Below are 20,691 nucleotides of genomic sequence, written 5' to 3' on the forward strand. Positions count from 1 at the left end.
GGTGTGTGCTTCCTGCTGTGTGGTCTGTGCAGGGTGTGGTGTCACCGCGATGCAGCTGGGCTGCCCTGCTCCTTGGGGTGGTGTCCAGATGCTGTCCATGAGCCGTTGGAGGGTGTCTGGGCAAATGTGCAGGGTGTCATCTTCATCATCACTGTAGAGATGTGTGGTCTGCTCTGCAGGAGTTGTTGATTGTCCCTCTGCAATTTAACGGGGAGATGCAGGTTAACAGTGTGTTCCATGTATTTTCACGCATTGGAGATGTTTACATTCAGACTGCATGCCAGTGTACATTTTGGCTGCTTTGGTGAAGCTCGCTATTTGATGTGAGACAGTGGACATTTCGACTACATGACAGATGTGAGGTTGTACTTGTACATCATCATCTCACAGTGTCATGCAATGCCAGATGTGATTGGCCAGTTACTACGCAGGGGCGGCACCAGTTGTGTCCTCTGTCCTGTGGTGTAAGGGTTGCACTTCGTACGACCTTGTCGTTAATGTTGGTGTACTGTGCTTGCTGTGTGTTTGCTGCATTGTTGGCGAGTCTCCCCTGTAGCTCTGATTTTGCGGCCACTTATCCCTTTGAGTCCGTGTGCCTTTGACTTGTGTGCTTTTCGGGTAATGGGATGTTTGCGTCTTGGGTCATTTGTGCTCTGGTACAGTTTTGGTACTCTTGTGTATTGTTTGTCTGCAGATGTGTTTTTCACGTCATGTGTTGTTGGTGCACGTGGATGTGTCAGAGTGTGACCTGCTCCTTTACGGATGTGGTCCATAGTGGGCCACCTCAAAGTCATCTTGTGCACCATGTCATGTATTGTGACTGAAGCCATGTTATCTGTCATGCAGTGTCACTTGCATTGTCCGTGTGGCTCACAGAGCCGCTGCTTTTCTGGACTCAACACATGTGCATGGGTAGGTTGTGGCATTAGTGATATGGAGGGGGGCCCATTAGTGCACATTGTGGAGGGGGGCCTACTTGGTGTTTCTATGTGTGCTGCAGTGTGCCAAGGGTATCAGGGACATGTTCCACACTCATTGTGGATGTGCAGTGTGCTACACATGATTGTGCATGTGTGCCATTGTGGCCATCTCCCCCTGTGCCCCCAGTCCCTGGTCGTTACTCACCCTGTTGCTGTTGGGTCAGGTCATATCGAGCTGTGTCAAGACACCCAACTCCTGCCACCGTCTCCACACTGATGGCTGTGGCCACCATTTTCTCTAACTCATCCAGCTCCTCCTGTTGCGCAGGACTCCCACTTCCAGTCACCTTTGCTTCCTTCCTGTTGGCGATGATGATACAAAAAACAATGGTCCTAGACCTTCATTTATAAATCAACTAATGATTATATGAGCTAATGGCTCATATGACTTAATCCATTATTTACAACATAAGAGTGCAACAGACCATAGTCTGGGTCACCGTACATTTTATTTTCAAGTCAAATGGTGAAAAACAGACAATATTATATGTGTTTGTCGATTTTTAAGAAAAGGGGGGGTTTCTCCAGAAGGAACGTGCATAGAATTAGAGGTGCTCAAGTGTGAAGTGATAAAGAAGAGGGTATTCAAAGGGATGGTATAGATGAGTTTAGTATGTCAAAAAACACAGGACTGGTTGTAAATCACCGTCCTTAGGAAGCCTGGCCACAAAACAGTTACAAATATATTGCAATTTCAATTCACATAGAATTCCATTCTAAGGTGGCATGTGGGGAGTAAGATTCAAGATCCAGGCTTGGTTAAATGGGCGTCGACGTTTCGACCCGTCTTATGGCCATGAGGGCGATTAGATCCTCGGCCTTGCGGATCTTCATCAGGACGGGGTGGAGCAACCAAAAGGGGAGGTATGGGGCCTAGTCACATACCTAAAAAGTGAGAAACCAGAGGTAAGGTCGTTGCACTAGAGGTTAAAAACTGGTAGTATCGCTAAAATTATGAATAATTACCGTTAAATCTGGTCTACTGGTCAGTAGTAGGGAGCAAAAGGTCGGTAATTCATATGGTTAATGCGGCCAATATCGCTGGTGGGTGTGCTTCAAAAGCAGTAATCTTGAAAAACTAAAGGAGGTATAAGTATGGTAGGAGTCAGTAAACCTGCCGATGCTTGGTATCAGGCTGGTAATGTACATACAGATCAAAAGACCCCCTTTACCTTAAAGCTGGAGATGAATCTGTATCCAATAATTCGGTCAGTCTATGAGTCAGTGTACTCCATGAATGTTAATTGGGTCCGCATACATGGAAATTCAATTAGAACTGAAAAAATCAAAACCGAATTGTAAATAAGGGAATAGAGGGCGCTTAAAGTCTATCATAAATTCGATATTGTCCAAGGTTAAGATCACCTGTGAAGCACGCTTCAGCCGCGTCCGTCTCCCGCCGTGTATGACTGCATACTGGGAAAGTGGTCAGCACGTGGACGTACTAAACCGGGTACCGCGTCAACGTCAGGCTGACGCGGCCGGTTCACGTCAAATACCAGGGAGAAAAGACTCTCCCGGTATCGGTGCATGACAGTGTTTTGACAGCGTTAAGGGTAAAGGAAATTCAATAAAGTTTGCAGCACAATCGTTGAGGCACAATGCTGATAAACAAGTATGTGCGTGACACTTGTAAAAAGGGGGCTTATAAAAGGAAGCATTCCAAGGTTGTATACAACAGATTGAGGGGAAGCAGTGATTGTTAAAGGATATATGTATGCCAAAGGACAGTACTTATGGCACACAAACAATGGATGTGCATTTCAAATAGATACATTAGAAGTCACACATTACCACAGGTTAAAAACGTGATTAGGAAAACATGAGTCAACAATACAGTTTGGTATTAATATATACACAGATAAAATTTCTAGTTACAATGGTTATGAATATGACAGATTACATGCCAAGAGCCTAATATATGTGGCAAAAACAACACGGAGAACGATGTAAAATTACATTTGAAAAACATATACTTGCTAGAGTATGTAGTACACTAGGTCCCTAGTGTGCTAAACAGAAGGTCTAAGGGCTAAATCACTGAAAGAAGGCATACTTCATCCATTACGAAGTACAGCTACTTGCCTACTGATTATTTCCTCAAATTCATTGAGGCCCCGTGCTACCGTATCCAAAGAGTGTATCCATTTACACTCTCGTTTGTTAAGTATATTGGTAAAGTCACCCCCTCTTGGGTTAGGTTTGACTTTCTCAATGACCCACCATCTAAGGCTTTCAGCTACGTGTTCAAACGCGGTGAAGTGTTCCACTAAGGGTGCACCTTGCACCTTGCAACGTATGCGACTGCAATGTTGTAGGATGCAGCATTTAACTTTCTGGATGGTCTGCCCTACATATATGAACCCACATGGGCAGGAAATAGCATAAATAACGGCACTAGTGTTGCAGTTACTGTGCTCATGTAGTGTGTATGTCTGTTCATTGTGCGTAAACTCAATAATCTCTTTGGACAGTGGGCAAGCTTTGCATGAGCTGCACTTATGGTGGCCCATAATAGGCGGGATCCCCCATAGAGTGGTTTGGCTAGAGGTCCTTGGTGTATATAACAGAGACTTAACCACATGATCCCTAATATTTTTGCCTTTTCTAAATGCATGTAAGGGAGTGGGTATATTGCCCAATTCGTCTGACACCAAATGCCAATGCTGGTTAATGGTCTTTTTGATAGCGTTACTTTTGGTATTGAAAGTAGTCACGCACACTAAACGTTCCTCCTTGGTGTTAGTTGTAGGTTTAGGAACTAGTAGGAATTCCCTGTGGTTGTGCCACGCAGACTTTCGTGCTTTCTTAAGCAGTCTGATGGGGTAACCCCGTTCGCTCAATCTAGCCAAAAGGCCTGCATTAACCATATGAATTACCGACCTTTTGCTCCCTACTACTGACCAGTAGACCAGATTTAACGGTAATTATTCATAATTTTAGCGATACTACCAGTTTTTAACCTCTAGTGCAACAACCTTACCTCTGGTTTCTCACATTTTAGGTATGTGACTATACCTCCACTTTTGGTTGCTCCACCCTGTCCTGATGAAGATCCGCAAGGCCGAGGATCTAATCGCCCTCATGGCCATAAGACGGGCCGAAATGTCGACACCCATTTAACCAAGCCTGGATCTTGAATCTTACCCCCCACGTGCCACCTTAGAATGGAATTCTATGTGAATTGAAATTGCAATATATTTGTAACTGTTTTGTGGCCAGGCTTCCTAAGGACGGTGATTTACAACCAGTCCTGTGTTTTTTGACATACTAAACTCTTCTATACCATCCCTTTGAATACCCTCTTCTTTATCACTTCACACTTGAGCACCTCTAATTCTATGCACATTCCTTCTGGAGCAACCCCCCCCTTTTCTTAAAAATCGACAAACGCATATAATATTGTCTGTTTTTCACCATTTGACTTGAAAATAAAATGTATAGTGACCCAGATTATGGTCTGTTGCACTCTTATGATGTAAATAATGGATTAAGTCATATGAGCCATTAGCTCATATAATCATTAGTTGATTTATAAATGAAGGTCTAGGACCATTGTATTTTGTATCAGAATCTACCCAGGTCCTTGATCACCATTGGGTTACCCCATTTTTGTAATGGCCTCCTTCCTGTTGGCAGCGAGTTTGTCCTTGTTTTGGCTGTGCACTTCATACCAGCGCCCTTTGACCTCCTCCATTGACCTCCTCGATACTCCGACTGCATACATGTTGGTGACAATGGACTGCCATATTTCCGTTTGTGTTGCCAATGACGCAGTGGAGGTGACGGACAGTTGTTAGTAGTGATTTATCATCTCTGTGACGATGATCCGGTCTTCCTGCGGCATGAACCCCGTCTTCCTCTTCCTCTTCTCCTTGCCATTCCCCTACTCCGGGTTTCCTGGCTGGTCCTCTGTGGGGCTTGTGGGGTTCAGGTTGTCCTCTGTACTCGGTCCGGGTGCATCCATGGTGCTGCGCAGTTGGATTTGCGATTGGTGTTTTTTTTTGTTGCTTTTATAGTGCAATTTCCCGCATGACGCCTGTGGCTGGATGTCGCAGATTTTTTTATCGCAATTTGGGGCGTCGCAACTTTTTTCACGTTTGGGTTTTGCATTTTTGCGGAGTCGCGTTGATTTTAGCACGGACATTTGCTGTGAGATTATGAGCCTATCGCATGGTACCACCGGCTTGTGAATACCACGTTACCACGGTGTTCATTTCCCGTGAGAGACTGCGATGTGGAGAGTTGCGTTAAGCTCATTTTGGGATGAATATCTCACGTTCTTGAGAATATCCCCCTTAATTTATTAACTGTTAATGGACCAAAGTAATCGTTTTCACTGCAATTATTTGGAATTAGTACCCAAAGGGCACGCACAGATCTCGGAGCAACTCCTTGCACCTACCTATCATGCTAGGTCCTGAGCATTGTTTCAGGATGTCATCCATCTGCAAGATTGGAACATCTGGCAAAAACAAACAAGAATGCACCAAACTCTACTTTCGACTGCGGATTTCTGTCTGCACTGCCAGGTTTTTTTCTATGTTGTAAACACTGTGGGGCATATTCTCAAGCCCCTATCGCCATGGGAACATCACTTTTTTTGACATTCCTGTTGCGATAGGGCCAGCACCCTATACTCTAGGCAGCGTTAACCCACTTAAAGTGACTTAAAGCCATGTTAAGTGGCTTAACGCTGCCTTGAGAATAGGGCCCCTTTCACGCTAGACTTAGCGTGAAAGGAGGCATGCACTGGGTGTTGCGGTGGGCGTACCACCGCAACACCCATTGAATTCGATGCTCCCACCTATTATCAAGGGCGGCTATATTAAGTGGCAGCGCCGTTCTTAAGACCAGAAAAATCCTGGTCTTAAGGTGGCGAAACAAGCAGAAATGCTTAATTTCTCCTTGTTTTTGCTATTTCCATGTGTGCTGCCTTGTGCAGCATACATGGAAAGAGCAAAATGCCATGGTTTGTTTATGTATAGGAAGGTGCCCCTTCCTGTACATCAACAAACCTTTTAAAAAATGCCGTAGCTGTTGACGTTACTAACATGGCCGATCGGCCCTGCTAATTCAGCGGCATCGAGGCATCTTCCAGGCTTGGTGAATGCCGCTCTGAGCTGCGACTGTGGCTCCGGCGCTGATTGAGGGGAAGGCTGAGGGCGCTGTCCGGGGGCTTGGTGCGCCCTTGTTTGCCCCCCGGAGAGATAGCGGCGGTGAGGCACATACACCCAACATGGGGGATCCCCGACATATGACAGCGGGAGCGCAAGCTTGTTGAATTCCAGCGGCGGCTACCCCTGGCCGTCTTTTGGCCGATCTTGCAACCGGAGTTAGCGGCGGGGGGCGCCTGTGTGCCTGGGCCCCCCCGGTCCTCTGTGGAGGCTCTGCACAGGTGTTTGGAGTCGCTTGGGGCCTGCAATGAGGATACACAAGATGGTGGATGGCCGAGGCGAGGGGCTCGCACTCGGCTGGCTCAGGCGGCTCCAGCAGTGACGGCAGCCTAGTACACTGAAGGTTTAACCCCCCCCCCCCCGATCTGCGTGCCACAGACTGCCCGGCAGAACTCGTTTTGATAGCTCCAGCCCCACCACACCAAGTGAGTCAGCATCCCTCTGGGGGGTTTCTGTTGGCGCTGCCCCATGGGTGGGTTTAGAGGGGTTGTCTTCTCCTCTTCCCTCAAAACTGCCTGCAAGCTGTGGCTGAGCTGAAGCGGGATCGCACTATGTGGAGGGCAGATGATCTCCATGGACAATTGTTAAAGGGGAAGGCGCCTGACCCTAACATGGCTGCCAGAACATCTACCCTGGCCTGCTTGTGACACGGGTACCGCTTGGCAGTGACACTGAATACCCCGCTGGCCTAGTTCGAGGAGTGATCTGCGGAGGCCGCCTGGTGCTAGCGCATTCCAAGTTGGCTAATTGAGACCAGAGACGGGTGGCACATGGGCATTTACCTGGGCCTGGCATCTGGAGCGGGAAGGTGGTGTGGCGTCTGGTTCTAAGGAATGAACAATGGGCTCCCTGCCAACGGGTGTTAGATTAGTGCTGATTCCACATACCAGGAGGCGGCCGGGTGCTGACCGAGCGGGGTGCGCCCTTTGCCACCCAAGAAGAACCCCAATAACAGGCTTTCAAACTATTTTCCGTCGGCTGCTAGGGTGACGACAGAGGAAGCGGCAGCCATGGCATTGACCCGAGCAGACCTCTTATCTTCCCTGTGCGATTTCAAGCAGGAGCTGCGTACAGAGCTGCGGGCCGACATTAAAGCAGACATGGAAGCCTCCTTCGAAACCTTCCGCGTGGAGGTGCATGAGAAACTGGTGTCGGTGTAGGCAGATGTGGACTCCATGGGTACACGCACACTGGATCTGGAGGCGCAACAGCAGGAGGTGGTGGGTCAGCTTACGTCTCTGGAAGAAAACACAGCTGACCTCCACTGGCAGTTGCGCGATTCTCTCCTCAAATGTGAGGATTTGTTAAATCGCTCTCGCTGTGACAACATCAGAGTCCGGGGCCTGGAGGAGGGCAGTGAGGGGCCTGACTTGGAGGCATTCATGGTGGGCCTCTTCTCGTCAGCCCTAGGGGAAGATGGCTCAAAGGTCTGGTTGAAGAGAGTCCACAGAGTCGGCCCGCACCTCCAAGGAGAGAATAGGCGCCGACGAGATGTCCTGGCTAAGTTTAGCTCATTCAAGTTTAAAGAACTTGTTTTGTAAAAAGCTTGGGCCTCTGACACACTAACATTTCAAAACACCACATGCACCCTCTACCAGGATGTCGCTCTGGCCACTCTCTTGCGTCGTCAGCAGTTCAGACCTGTTACTGAACATCTCCGGGAGAAAAACATCAAGTATCGATGGACATACCCCTTCGGGATCGCCTTTCTGTGGCACAACAAGCAGCAGCATTGCACGGATCTCTCGGAGGCGGCAGAGTTGCTGGGTCTGGAACTTCCCAAAGCTTCACCAGATCTTGGGGGGAAGGCCGACAGGAACAACGCAGCGGCGGCCAATGGCGCAGAATGGGTTGGAAAACTGCTAATACTCCAGAATGAGGCTAATATATGCGACAGCAGAGGGATCCCCATGGCCTGGTACTGTCTGAGAGTGTGCCGCCTGGGCGCACCCTAGATGGTCAGAGCGGCTGCCCTGCGGGGCAGTTCTCCCTCACCTCTCTCCTACACCCAGGAGGAGGACAGGTTTGAAGATCTTGGGGATCTGGATGGAGTGGAGGACTTGCATCCTCCGCATTGGGAGGAGACGTGGGTGCCCGGACATCCCTTGACTCACCGATCCCCTTCACATGACACGGTCGACCGTGAGCTATTTGTAATTGGCATGTTTGCTTGTGGGATGTCTCAAATCCTCATGATGTTAGGGGCTGGGGGGAGGTTGGGAGGTGGTATGCGGGGTTGGTTCAATTTTGCCAGTTGCAGCGGTTAACAAAGGGCTGTGTAAGCGTACTCACTATATAGTTCTCAGGGTTTCGGTTCGTGGATGTCCGATTGGGAGGGGATTGTGGCGTTGAGCTATGACTGCCTTGATGCTTCTTTTGCTATGACAAGGGCTGGAGGATAGGAAATGGTGATGCTCCTAGAGTGTTTAATGGTCTTGGGATTCCCCTCTAGGAGGGGGACCCCCCACACTTGTTGTAATTGTTGGTTGCAATTTTGTATTTTTTTGGTGAGATGTCATGGTGATTTTCTTTTTCCTTTTTTTGGCTGGGGGTGGGGAAGGGGAGGGGGGCTTCAACTGAGGATTGGCGGCGGGGTCCCCTGCAGCTAGGAGAACATCCTTTTTTGATTGCCTATGGTGGTTAGGTTGGTTTCCTGGAACTCCCGGGGTCTAAATTCTCCCAACAAGCGCCAGCGCCTCTGGAAAGATATGACGGATCACAATGTCCACGTAGCAGCCTTCCAGGAGACGCATCTCAAGAGATCTGACGAGCATAGGCTCCGTCACAGGGTTTACCCCTTGTGTTCCGCTCCTCTCATGCCGCGAAACGTAATGGGGTGGCTTTGATGTTTCATTCAGGGGTCCCCTTTCAGGCTTCCGATACCAAAGAAAGATAAAATGGGAGGTTGCTAATGGTGAAGGGAGACCTTTGAGGCCGTCAATGTACATTCGCTGTGCTCTATGCACGCTATGTGGGCCAACAGAATTTCGTCCTTGCTTTCCTATTGGCTCTAGAGACCTTCGCACAGCGGGACATAATTCTCATGGGGGACTTCAAGTTAGTTTGGGATTTTGACAGGGACATGATGCACTCACACAGGGCTTTGGGAGGGGTGTTCGGGAAGGTGCTGCGGTCACAGCTCCAACTCATGGGGCTGATAGATGTATTGAGGGATACCAATCCCACGACACGAGATTATTTGTTCTTCTCTCACTCGCACAGGACATATTCCCGTATCAACCATGTTTTTATGAGCCAAGCCTTGCTCCCTTCTATACTGCAAGCCCAATTCCATCCAATCTGCCTATCGGACCATGCGCCACTGGAGGTGACGATCACTTGGCCAAATCCATGTCCGAAACGTGCCCGGTGGTATTTCACTAATTTCCTCTGCAGGGATAGACTCCTACGTGATGATCTCAGACTAGCCATTAGAGACTTTCTTGAACTGAACGTCCCTGAGGCTACATCCCATGCAACTACTAGGGACGCCCTCAAGGCTGTGTGGCCACTACTTTACGTGCTCAACAATGCGCAGAGCGCCTCCAATTGGAGCGAGATCTCATTGAGGCAGAACAGACCCTTAAGTCCAACCCTTCGGCACCGGCACTATGGAAGGTCACAGCCTTAAAGGAAAGCTACAGGCCATTTATACCATTAGAGCTGAGAAAACCAGTTTATGCCTGCAATCATGGGGCTATGAGAGCGGGAACAATGTGGGGTCCCTGCTGGCTCACCAATTAAGTGCCAAACAGGAGAAAGAGTATGTTAAACTCATTATCGACGAGAACGGTGTCTCTCATAGGTCAAAAGAGGCTTTTGAAATTTCTATAGAACCCTTTACACTTCAGATCTCCCAGGGTCGTCTGATCCATCGGGGTACTTGGAATCTCTAGACCTTCCTCAGGTGGGGATGGGCCCCAATGAAGAATTGGCGAAGCCTATAACAGCTGAGGAAGTACAGAAGGCAATCAACTCTCTCAAACTCCGGAAAGCGCCAGGGACGGATGGCTTGTCCACCCATTTCTATTGTACCTTCGCCCGGAGCTTGTTCCTTTCCTAACCATCTTATTCAATAATATTGCTGCCATTCAACAGGTCACTCCTTCTATGGGAAAGCCATTGTGGCTGTAATCCCCAAACCGGGGAAGGATCACGCGGCATGTTCATTCTATCGCCCAATTGCCCATCTAAACCTCGATGCTAAAATGTACTCTAAAATCTTGGCCACTCGTCTCGAAACCATTGTCCCAGGTCTCATAGATCCGGATCAATCCAGCTTTATCAAGGGTCGTCAAACTAATGATAATTATCGTCCACATTATTGAAAAAGCTCAAAGGAAAAATATCCCAACTGCACTTCTCTCGCTGGATGCGGAGAAAGCTTTTGACTGCGTAGAATGGTCCTTTTTATTTAAAGTGCTCCAGCCCTTTGGCTTTTCCAATGCCTTTATTGGGATGGTGTGCGCTAATTATCTTTCTCCCAGCTCTAGAGTCCTTGTTAATGGGGTAGCCTTTTCGGTCTTCCCATTGGCTCATGGGACGAGACAGGGCTGCCTCTTGTCCCCGCTCCTTTTTGCCTTGAGCATAGAACCTCTGGCCCTTCGGATCAGACAGAACCAGGAGATCCAAGGCATTCGCTTCGGTTCCGATGACCATAAGATTTCATTGTTTGCCGACGACGTGCTTTTGTCAGTGACAAACCCTAATATCTCTCTACCAGCTATCCAGAGGGAGCTGGAGGCATTTGAACGGGTGGCGGGTTTCAAAGTCAATCTGATCAAATCCTTCCTTAGGAATCTCACAATTCCAGTAGCGGAGTGGCGTGTGATTGAAGAGGGTTCCCTGTTTCGCTGTACTAGTAGGGAGATCACATATTTAGGGGTGAAGCTCACACTTCAACTACAGGACCTGTACAAAGCCAATTTCCCCCCTCTTCTGGGACAACTAAAGATAGACATGGGAAAGTGGAGTATGACCTATATCACCTGGTTCGGCAGGATCAATGACATTAAGATGAACGTTCTTCCTTGGTTATTATACCTTTTCCAGGGGCTGCCTATCCCGGTGGAGGGTGGGTTATTTACAGAGCTGCGGCGTATGCTCACAAAGTTTATATGGCAGGGGAAACGGGCAAGGTTTCCCTATAATTTGCTGGTTAGACCTCTCTCAGACGGCAGCTTGGCCTTACTGGACTTTCAGGCCTATTACCGGGCAGCACAAATGAGGGTAATCACGGAATGGTCGCTGCGGGCCTCGTAAAAGCATTGGCATCATATGGACAGGCAAATCACGGGGCACACAATATGGGACCTTCTCTGGAAGCCGAAGCAGGATCGACCTCTCAGAGCCTATATTAGCACACCCACGTCCACTACGCTTAAGGTCTGGGATATCCTCACTCACAAACTGCATCTCACGACCTTCCCTTCACCTTACAAGCCAATACATTTTAACGCCACCTTCCCACCGCGCTGTCAGAAGGACCCTTTGAGGCTTGGAAGGAGGGTGGTTCCCACATGATCTCTCATCTGTTCGACAGAGGGGAATTCCTTACCTTTCAGGACTGGAAGAAGCAATTTACGCTATCCGCAAAGGAAGAATACCACTACTTGCAACTGAAACATTGGGTGCTGCAGCTCTCGGTGCGTCAGGCCACCACCAGGGAGTTGCTCCCCATTGAGAAATTCGCTCAATCTGGCTCCTCCTCCAAAGGTTGTATCTCCTATCTCTATGCGTTAATCCAATCGACGAGTCCTAGAACGACGCCGCGTTATAAACGCTTCTGGGATGCCACTATAGGGACTCCTCTAGAGTATAAGCAATGGGAGCGCCTGGGAAAAGACATTATGAAATTCAACCGCTCCATGTATTTCAGGGAAGCACATTATAAAATCATGTATGATTGGTACCTGTACCCTCAGAAACTTCATCAGATTTTCCCTGGGTCATCGGATAGGTGCTGGAGGGGGTGTGGGTTGTTGGGCGATTTTAAACATATATGGTGGGACTATCCTGTCTTTAAGCCTTTCTGGAAGGAATTTTTATCCCAAATTAAACATATCTTAGGCTATCCCATCCCCAGTTCCTTGGAACAAGTTCTACTTGGAGTCTGTGATCGACGGTTGAAGCGCCAAATGCAGGGGGACAAATCAGTGATGTGGCTTTGTTTGGGAGCCGCTAAAATGGCATTCGCTGCAGCATGGAAGAAGCCTGAGACCCCTTCTCTAACACAATGGCATGCGAGGCTCTGGAGGGCATTAGCTTTGGAACGCATGACTGATAAAATTGAAGACACCAGGAAAGGTTTTGATTACATTTGGTCCCCACTTGTGTCCTCTCTATCGTAAGGGCTTCCTTTGATGGCCTGTAGCCCGCGACTCAGGGCCCTTAACATGTTCCTCATCTAATAACTCCATTCGGGCCAGTCCTCCCATTGGCGCGGCTCTCACGCGGGTGGGGATCTGGGGGCTCTCCCCCATGCTCGCCCTCTTACCTTAGTCTTTTTTTTTTTTTTGGTCAAGATAGTGCCATGACATCTCAGTTTAGGTTTTGTTTGTAATTTTTTCTTATGATCACTTAAGTTTCCTATTTAGGTTCTTCTCACGGGAAGGTGAACTGTTCACGCCACAAGAATGTGATAACAACGGACCATGACGAAACTGTGCCATTTGTCAATGCTAAGCCGCCATGGACCTAATGTGAAAGCTGTATCCGTCAATAGCTATCTGTATACTGAGGTGAAATGTATTTCTGGCGTTTGTGGTCCACGTATTGCACTTATTGTACTTCCTGTGACAAAAATTCAATAAAACAGATTTTGAAATAAAAAATTCCATTTTGTAACTTACATGTGTACTGCATGAAGCACCACACATGTAAGTTACTAAAGGGCATTTTAGGTTTGTTTATGTTCAGGAAGGGACACTTTCCTGTATGTAAACAAACCATGGCATTTCGTTCTTTCCATGTGTGCTGCATGAAGCAGCACACATGTAAGTTACTAAATGGCTGACAAGCCTCATAGACTCTATCCAAAAGATTGTTGCCAGGCTAGTGTTGTGAATAGTCCAGTCCTGGATAGTAGAGAATGACATCTTGACAACGCTCCAGGCATTGTTCCGCCCACACACTGGCACCATAGACCAGGTTTTTAGGTTTTTGTTAATTTATTGGCGGGTTGTCATCATTGGAGGGGGTACAATCTTTGCGTCTTTATTGATCTCAAATCCGCTTTTGATTTGGTCCCTCGCAACAAAATGTGGAGTGCTTTTGCGGATATGGGGATGCCATTGGAACTACCGGCAATCTTAGTTCAACTCCATGATTCTAAGTATGAACAGGTTCGCTGGGGCTCGCAGGGGAATGTCACGGAAAGGTTCCCTGTTTCTAAGGGTGTACGTCAATGGTGTGTTTTGGCAACTACCCTATTCTCTCTTTTTATTAATAGGGTTGTGAAATACTTCTCTAGCCATCCAACAGATGCCCCCACATTAGCCGGCATGAAGATACCCCTGCTCATGTTCGCAGACGATACCTTGATAATTTTAAAGACACAAAAGGGGTTGCAGTCTGCCCTGGCTAGATTTGAGGAGTTCTGCTGTGATCATGAGCTTGTGGTCAACATGGAGAAGACCACGTTTATGGTCCTCCACAAACACAAAGCCATTAAAGGGAGAGTATTCATGAATTACATACTTTTAGAACAGACTGATGTTTTTATATATTTGGGGAAAACTCTGGGTAGGAAATTACAGTGGAAGCCACAGATTGATATACTGGCTCTAAAACATGCCCAGTTAGCCGGTGTACTCATAAAAGAACTAAGGCTTTCACAGACTAAGCCAATAAGCCCTGCCCTAAAGATATATAATTCCAAGATCAGTACCTCTATACTCTATGGTGCTGAACTTTGGGGCCTTCGATGATTTATCACCCTTGACTACAGCTCAAAACAAATTTGTGAGAGCTATAACAGGCCTCCCGCAGTCAACACCGCTTAAGCCCCTTTACTTAGATTTGGGCTGCCATACTATAGAGGATACAGCACACTATAGACCGTTAGCATTCTGGAGAAGGCTTTGGTCAACCCCTGAGTTGTCTGCATTTGCAGAGGCATTATCTGATGTTCGGGGGCAGACCCTTCATGTAAGATCACCTGGTTATGTAAGATAAAAAGTTCATTGACCAATATGGGGTTGAGCAACTTGTGGGAAGATCCAGCAAGTGGCACATTCCCTTCGAAAAAGGATTTCAAGGCAGCGTATTGGAACATGGTTAAGACCAATCAGTTTTCATCTACTTTGGGGCATACTTTGTCCGGGGCATTCTTGGAGTTTCAACAAGATACTGAGTTTGAATTTTATTAGGATTCTATCACCAAACCAAGTGACAGGAAGTTGTTCCACCAATTTAGGGTGGGTTCCCTCCCAATAAAATTATTTACAAGTAGATGGCATTCCTTGACGGATGATAAATGTAATACAGGTCCAGCTCATGTCGAAACGTTAGCACATATTTTATTTGTATGTCCAGCTTACAAGTTACCAAGAAATAAATGGTTGAAACCAATATGCTTGAATCTGTGTAAAAGGTCCGGCATTGAGGCGCTACAGATCTTGAAGACCAACACAAAGGAGCCTATAGTAATTGCTGTTGCTACATTTTTTAGTTGGATGTGGGGCATCCGAGCCACTACGATGAGGGTACACGAATTCTTGTCAGTCCCAACTTACGACTCTAACCTCAGTGGATTGGTATTGTAAGTTCACTCCAAGCATGTGTGGTTGTCATTGATACCCAAACTAGGTGTAGGTCTTGTTTTTTGCATCAAAGAGGGAGTAATTAGTATCTGCCAATAGTTGTTTAAATATTGGTATGTTGTGTATTATTTCCTATGCATTTTACCTACACCTTTTAATCAATTTTTAACTATGTTTTTATTATGATGTACTTTTTTACAATATGAATTCCCTCAGTCAATTTTTTTGTAATCTGTCTTTAATGATTATGACAATCGAAATAAAGACTAAATTGACTTGACTTGACTACTAAACAGTAGTTTAGGTTTGTTTACGTGCAGGAAGAGACACCTTCCTGTACATAAATAAACCTCCCTGCTCGCAGACACCCTTGTACTCTGGTGCAAGGGTGCCTGTGTTGGCATTAAGTTTTGAGACTTAGCGACATCGCAGGTGGAAACGCCAGGCTGCACCACATTCTTGAAAATAGGGTGCAGCCTGGCGTTTCCGAAGTGGCGCTGAGAGACTTTAAGTCAGGGAGGCTAACGCCTCCGAGCGCCACTTCCTCGTGAATATGCCCCTGTGCCTCCTTATTAAGATTAATTTTGAGTTTCCCCTTGTATCAGGTTGTTATCATAAGCAGCAGAGTTTTCCAGAAACTTACAAAATATTTGTATTTTCCCTAATCAAATCCTTTGGCTCTGTAATAGAGTCTGTGTTAAAATAGATATATTTCTTCAAGATTTTAGAGAGCGGGAGCACATATTCTGTGCGAATGTTTCACCTCACAAATGATTGTGTGTAAAAAAGGTGTGAGCGTGAACGTGAAATATATTACCTTTTCAAGATGGGAGATGTTCATTCATCCGGAAGGTGTATCAAATATGTTGATTCTTTTGGTGTTAAAATTGTACTGATTACAATTAACTCTTCGCAGGAATTACTTTTGTATTGGGAAAAAGAATACAGTTTTACATTTGAAATTATTCTTTATGTGATGTGCGTTTGGTGTGTGTGTGTGTGTGCATGTGTGTGCATGATTGTGTGTGCATGTATCTGTGTACAACATGTAGACTCATCTCTATGCACACACAACGTGGAAAAAAGTAATAGATTGTGAGGAAAATGAAAGAAACTGTATTGAAGTTGAAGAAAACTGTGCGACTATACTCTTTCAGAAGCGAAGAACTGATTTTGTGAACCACTGATGTGGTTTTGTACATTTAAGTCAGACTTCCACTTACAAATAGCTTTGTGAGCAGGTCCCATCGCATCGCCTGCAAATCACGCGCTTATCTCACAAGCAAACATTTAATTATCTTGTTTGTTTAACCGTCCCCATCTCTATCAGTAGTACTATATACCTATTCATCAGTCCTCTATGTGCCCATATAGTGTGTGACAAAAGACGCAGAAACAGTAAGAATGAAATTAATATGAATCTGAGGGGCATGAATGATTTAAATTAGAACAGGGAAGACATTTTTTTTTATATATAATACAAAGATATTCATGTACTGTCATGTTGTGCAATTTCATTTTGGTAGAGAGCAACTAACTTACAGGTGCCAACTTCATAGCAGTCAAAGTTGAGTAAGGCAACTGTGTAGTATAGGAGCAAGTAAGTTATTAGCATTTTCTCAAAGACAAGGTAGTCATCAGTATCTCTGGATTCCAGGGGCATTAAATTCAATAAGGTACAGGCATACGTTCACAAGTATTGTACACCCAGACTTTTCCCTGTGAATTATGGGATACTTTGCAAGATGACTGATAGGTAGGAGTGTACGCAGTTGGATGATTTTCTTTATTTTTTTGCAAAATTTCACGAATTTCTCTACATACCTCATATGCTGCAAAATGTAGCTTACCAGTATAGTGGGAGGAAAATTCTTATCGTCGCCACTGTTACATTGAGGAAGGTACTCTGGCAGGTGATGTAATCCAGGAGCCATAGGTGTAGTTAAGTAGATTTATTCATAGTAAGTAGGATGGTAAAGAAGGCCCCACCGGGAGCAGCATCCAGCTGCTCAGCCCATCTCACTCAAACTGACCACACTTCAAACCATGCATCCACGAACATTCCGATGACATCACACACACAGGCTGAGCAGCAGGGAGAAGGAGAAGACCAGAATACAACACTTTCAAAGGTATTTGTTGCACAAAAATGTAATGTAAGATAATAGTGAGACAGTTTCTGCTCAAGCCAGTACACTTCTGGCAAAAAGTACGCAAAATTGCATAATTTGAAACTTCACCAAATTTGAGAATGTTGCACATTTTTGTGACTGTCATTATATTTTTGTCAGAACCTACCATTGGAGATCTAATTGTCTAAAAGGCAATAGTAATAAGACCTGTCAGTCTGAATGAGGGGGGATGGCTATAAGATAATGTGAGGGCACACTGGGGACCACCGGTGGGCACAGTGATTCAGGCTATGCCACCAGGAATTATACAGGAGAGTTTGTGGACCCTCCTATAATAGGACATGCAGAAAGACTAACCGGTAGCTCCTTTCAGCAAAAGGCCCCATACAATTTCTAAAAGAGCCATGTCTCTTTTGTCCACACTTTCTTCCAGGTTCAGAAATGTCTGCAATACACTACCACTGTCTGGCAAACCAACCACACTTCCATCTTGTGCACAAGACCAGACTTGTATTTTGTTTACAGGAATTGTGCCTGTTTGCGAAAAATCAGTATGATGCACATTTGCACAACTGATACTAAATCCAGTTGTACTGTGCAATGTACCCTACAGTGTCCTAACACAAATTGATAAAAGCCCATCCGCAAAATACGAAGAGGGACCCCTTTGTCTCCCATATCTCACAGTTATTCTGTGGATTTGGAATGGATGGGGCTTTTCTGGAGTTGGGTGTCCCTGAAGGGTTGGCAGCCCTCCTACTCTGCAGGGCGTGTGTCACACACCGGTACCCTGTGGTGGCCATAGATCTGAATACATGTATTATCTAATAAATCCAAGAAATAATACTTTATAATAGGTTAATAGGTAGAATGGTAAATTTACACTGTACATTTTTCTGAAAGTTTGATTGAATACTGTGTTTAAATGATATTTTCGTTATATGATTACATGGTATTTACATCTTAATAAACAATAAACAATATAAGCTTCAAAACTCTCATACCACCATTAGATGGTAAAGGTCCGCCAAACGGATGCTGAATGACAGCTTTGTAGAACATGTTGTCCTTTATTATTTAAGCATGATGTTCCTCGTCTCTGGGCACTAGCTGTTGTTAATTTCTACACTGACATTATGCAAATGAGTGGAAGGTGAAGACGCATTAAAATGAATTATGGCAATTAAAGTAAACCTATTAGCAAATGGCACCTCCTCAGTCGCAGTCTCAGATGCAGGCCGTACTTAGGGTCAGAAATATCAAAGGATTGCATTGCCCTTGTGTCACGCAGGTTGTCACAAAGACAAAACAATTCTTAAGTCAGGCTTACCCAGCAACATAAAGGAGTAACAGAGTGACTCAAGTTGATGTCCTTGGAATACTCTGCCATCGGAAGCAGTTCCATGGATGGAGTATGGGCGTTCCCACGCAGCCACCTGTAGATTTTAGCATATTCCCAGATTAACCAAGACTGGTAAACCTGGGAATGTGTCAAAATTGTACACCTTCCAATAGAGGTGCAACGAGGAGAAATATCTTTATTTCTCATCATTGTTTTCTCAGAATGCAGCCCATTTAGAAAGAGGAAAAAGTATCTAAAAGATGTTTTTGTGCAGGGAGGTGTCCATTCCTCCACAAAAACAACCCAACTGACAATGCAACCCCCTTGCACCATGGTGCAAGAGGGCCTGCAATTATGCTAGGCAGACAATAGTGCGCCAGTGCAAGGAGAAAACAGGAATGCACCATATCATGGTAAAAAAATGGGCATTACTTCCCTCTCCATTTCATGCAGCGCTGCAAGTTGTCAGGTTGCACTGCGCTGCATTAATAGATGATAAATATGGACCTTAGTCTCCATCTACTTCATGTTCTTGCTGAAGTTCAAACAACTTTGAATGCCGGCAAACACCAAAAGTTAATGCCTGCATAATTCTAAGCATTCTGGTTGATGAGCCAGTTTCAGCATTCTCTTAGAGGTGCTAGTTATTTCTTCATCAATGCGTTGGGTTGAGGGCTGATATTTCAGTTCAGGTATCACTTGGCTGTAGAAATAGATCACTGAAAAGTTGAGATTTCTTGAGTAATGAATACACATTTTAAAAAAACATGACTTAAATAAGGATGTAAGTAATCGCTGGCTTAAGAATACTCCTAACTGAGGCTGATGTCATTCTGTGAAGGAATTTGTATACTAAGTGTCGGCCACTTGCAGAATCTTTTCAATGTCTCCACTCATAGGACTTCATTATGAGTTGGCTGGTAATTGGTGCAATATATATCACGCTCAAAGCGGAGCGTAGGACACACTGGGCAGTTTGCACTTTTGCTCACCAGGCAACTGGGGACTACCTCCCCCATTATCCTCAGCGCCAGGATGCACCAGCGCCATCATCCATGCCCCCGAAGGCGCGTAAAATTACTCTCGGGCTCCCGCGGCGCCAAGAGCTGGGCCACCCCCTTTAAAAGTGACATTGGAGACTGGTGACATACATTACGGGTGAGTGATTTGCTTACCCCCAATAAAGCCTATAGGCCCCCTGAAATTGATATTACCTCAGTTTATTCTTGTGTGACCATTATGAGAAAGCGTACTATGCTACCACCTGCACGCCCAATAACCGTTAGCATTAACAGCATGCTTGAGAGGGCGGTTAACATTGTCTCGGGCGAAATCAAACTTATGGAGTGGGGTATGTCATTGGGTATTGAAGGAAGGGCGGACATTGTAAATTTCAGAGGGACACTAACTGATCACACCCAAGACTCACCCTTGCCTCAGTCTCAGGGAACTGGAACTGGAATTCACAAATCCCCAATTGCAAGTGGAAGTACAAGCCGGATGGACATAACAGAGCTGACTGAGAGACAATCAGACAGGAAGAGTGGGAAACCGATTTGTTCCAAAAGGAAGCAGCCCAGCAGTACTGACCCCGTTCGAACATGCCTCCATGCTTGAATACAACCACCGCTAGACATTGAAACCCCTGAAATTTCGATTCTCCTGTGATAACGCTGATAACACCGAATAGGAAACAGAGTTGTTCAATCAGCACACAGACTGAGGCAACATCATACCTTGAGAACACTATTGGGGATACTATTGCTAATATTGACTCTGGGATGGTGATCAAACAAATCAATGAACTCCTAGATATAAATTTTGCTTTACTACAGGAGCGCCTAGACAAACTGGCATCATTCATAGGGGGTGCCGGTCAACCAGTGGGGAATGTACAAATTGTAGCCATTGAAGGGGGAGGCAGAAGGGGAGGGGAAGGGGGAGGGCAATGTGCAATAACGAGCATTCCAAACCGTGAAACCCAAACCCCCACTGTTAGAGCCACTGCCCTTGTAAGTATTCCACATATGACACACGGACAAACTAGGGTTTGTTCCCAATTACCCCTTTATAGGCATGGCACTACATTAATTGCTGATCCAGCTACCATTGCACACCTAACTCTGTTAGGGATAGTGCCAATAGAGCAAACAGATTTAACGGCGCATCTCAGAACATACTCCCTGGCTGCCAGAGTAGTAATGCCGCTGCCACTACCAGCTGTAACTTCCCGACAGCAAATCAAGATGTTTTGAGTTTACCATCCGCCACCTGGCCTTTTTTGCTGGTGCTGGCAGG

This window comes from Triturus cristatus, chromosome 8, assembly GCF_964204655.1.
Source record: "Triturus cristatus chromosome 8, aTriCri1.1, whole genome shotgun sequence".
In the NCBI taxonomy this organism is placed as follows: Eukaryota; Metazoa; Chordata; class Amphibia; order Caudata; family Salamandridae; genus Triturus; species Triturus cristatus.